Raw genomic sequence first — 2,954 nt, forward strand, 5'->3', positions numbered from 1 at the left:
GCCTTCTTTCCATGTTCAAGCCAATTTTCTCAGGTTTTAAAGGGTTAACTTACCCACATCTGCCATTTCTGCAATAGCAGATATCATCCAGCAAGTGTCACCAATTGTCCACATGATGCAGGCTTTATCCTGTCCACAGCTTTAGAATACAGCCTAAAATATTCTGTGAAACATTGTCTTCTTCGCACCTTTATCTTATAATTTATAATCACTCTCCATGTCATCTATTGATCTGCTGAACCTGAAAGAATATCTAAAGAGGGTGACAGTAGAGATTTTTGATGACTCATGACTGTCTAACTACTGCTTCTGAGTGTTTACACTCTTGACAACAATAAATCAGGACAGCTGTGTTTTTTAGTTTAGCACAGAGCCTCTGTGGGCCACATTAATCCCTCACTTATTTTATGTCAACTCCTATGAATCTCAGCTCTGTCCGTCCCCCTTTTTTATCAAAGGTTTTCCCACGGTGAAGTGGTGTGCGTGTCAGAGCTCAGAGAGTTCCTTGAGTTTGACCTCAGTAACCTCGAAGAAGGCTCGTCCTGCTTGGCTCGACATGAGGACGGCATCTGGTACCCGGCCAAAATTAAAGGTATTCTGTTGACGGGGCAAGTTCTTAGAGTTTGAAAGTAAACTCAGACAGTTTGGGCAATGAGGTCATGCTAAGTTGACTAAATGATGTCATCTTGTCAAAACATGTAGTAGATACATTGCCAGAAAATCTTCAGCGATTCATCTAAATAGAAATGCACAAAGTAATAAAAAGACAGAGGTAAGAAGAAATGTTTCCATTTCACTTGAGTGTTTTGCTGACTCAAGTGTTCTCTCCACTTGTAGAAATTGACAGTGGTTTCTACACCGTGAAGTTTGACTCACTGCTGCTAAAAGATGTCGTGGTCGAGGCCGACTGCATCATCCCGCCTTTGAGAGAAGACGACCCGCTCTCCTCCGACTCTGACCTGGACGACACAGGAGAAGATGCGGCTTATGCGAAAGGTGTTTATGGATATGTGCCGTCATCCCCTTGTCATCCAAATTTGAGCTCATTGAAGAAATCTTGCAGAATTTAAAATGTGACTTGGGTGTATTACATAGAACTTTAATTAATAGCCTTGTATTCCATTCTGCATGCTAGTAAAGATTTTAATCGTTTTGAAAGTTGTTTGACAAAGTAATTAACAGTTTTTGTTTTTCACTTGTTACCCAACAGTTCTGGACTCTGCTGCAGATTCCACAGAAACATTGAACAGTGCGAATTTCGGCGGCTGGGAGGCACATACGAGAGGCATCGGATCCAAGCTTATGCTCAAAATGGGCTATGAATATGGGAAAGGTAACAAGTTTAACATAACATTAAAGCCATTTTAGGTTCTAAATAATGCTCTGCACAGATCAAATCAGTAATTTGTGATCTGCTTAAATGAATGAATGACTTTATTCCACACATGTACTTATTTATTAATTATTTAACACGCTTTTCATTCTTCATTTTTTGATTATATTGGCTGTGTTCATGCATATGGTATAAATTGGTGTATTTTTGATAAATCTTAGAATTTCCAGTTCAGCTCCTACAATAAGTCTAAAACACACTGTGTAAACAAAATTGTTACATTCATACTGTTAAGTGCAAAAAATTCTCTATTGAAACCCATTCAAACTGTAATTTTTGATCCCGCAGCCACCAAAGCATAAAAACATGCACTGCATTATTTCTGAGTCATCCCAGGCTGTGATAATCAAGAAAAATCTACTTTCCATGTAGTATATGGAAAATAATTCCTTTTTTGTGTTTTTTTTAATGTAAAAACATAATGTCACCATGACAAAAATGTAGCATTTAAAGGGTAGAAATTCTAAAAATGATTGAATATTTTATATTTATGATTGGAACTGATGTTGGTTAAAATAAATTAAATGAAAGTAGAAAATCATATTAATGTATAATATTGCTAACAGTACTGCAGTACACTCCATACAAATGTGTCAGCAGTATTTTAAGAGGCGATAACATCCATTTCACATCAGTTTTATATCCTCTTTGTCACACCCATGCTAAAGATTTACAACAAACTTAGTGCCACAGTTGTATTGTCCTCTTATAGAAACCAGCTCATATTCTCCTTATGGTCACACGTTTCTCGGGGGTTCTTACTGCCACAAAAACATGTATACAAGATTTCCAAAATCCTTCAGCCTCTGCCCTTGACCAAAACATTAGCCTCAGAGTTTGAGTTGATCTCTGGCCTCTGCACTGATGCTGCCAGCTGCAACTACATAGTTATGACAAGTCAAATGTGGAGGACAGATTTCACCATGGGCATTATTTTAGTATGCAGAGTAGTTTTGTACAAATCCACAAAACCTCTGGGGAATAGGTGTTGAACCAAGAAAAAAATAACAGTATCTGCACACTGGAATCACAGCCTTCAACAAAATGACTAATTTCACTATCACTGACTTATTGATCCCCCATGATCTCGATCTTTTGGTGTAAGGCGGTCATAAAACTCAGTCCAAGCTGTCTTTAGTTCGTCTTTTTCTTTTCATGACATTCTGCCAAAATCATACATGTTAGATATTATCAGAAGTTTTTAGTCTTGGCTCATGCAAATACTGAAGTTCAATGATGTGAACATTATCGACTACCGATAGGTGTGATCTGTCTCGTTTAAAACACAGCAGCAAACCGAGTAAGAACACAAACAAATCTTGGTTCTCTTGGACTGTGGAAAGGGAGGAGAAACTGAGCTGTTGAGTGAGCAAGAGTCAGTATTTAATTTGGCTTGTATCTGATCCAACAACCAGCACTTATTTTAGTGGGAAATCTTAATTTTTGAAGTGGTTGGCCTCTCAATCTCACGGTCTCCTCCCACTAAAATAACACTGCTAACCAACTGATACGATACGATACGATACGATACGATACGATACGATACGATACGATACGATAC

General features: G+C 38.0%; 1 long non-coding RNA gene across 1 annotated transcript; it reads left to right on the top strand.

The window, feature by feature from the left end:
* The first annotated feature begins 281 nt into the window (after positions 1 to 281).
* Positions 282 to 1,328, top strand: LOC121963341. Its single transcript, XR_006107231.1, has 3 exons — positions 282 to 592; positions 838 to 996; positions 1,211 to 1,328. It is a non-coding gene; the product is annotated as an uncharacterized LOC121963341 (long non-coding RNA).
* The last annotated feature ends 1,626 nt before the right edge of the window (positions 1,329 to 2,954 follow it).

Source organism: Plectropomus leopardus, unplaced genomic scaffold, assembly GCF_008729295.1.
Source record: "Plectropomus leopardus isolate mb unplaced genomic scaffold, YSFRI_Pleo_2.0 unplaced_scaffold10917, whole genome shotgun sequence".
In the NCBI taxonomy this organism is placed as follows: domain Eukaryota; kingdom Metazoa; phylum Chordata; class Actinopteri; order Perciformes; family Serranidae; genus Plectropomus; species Plectropomus leopardus.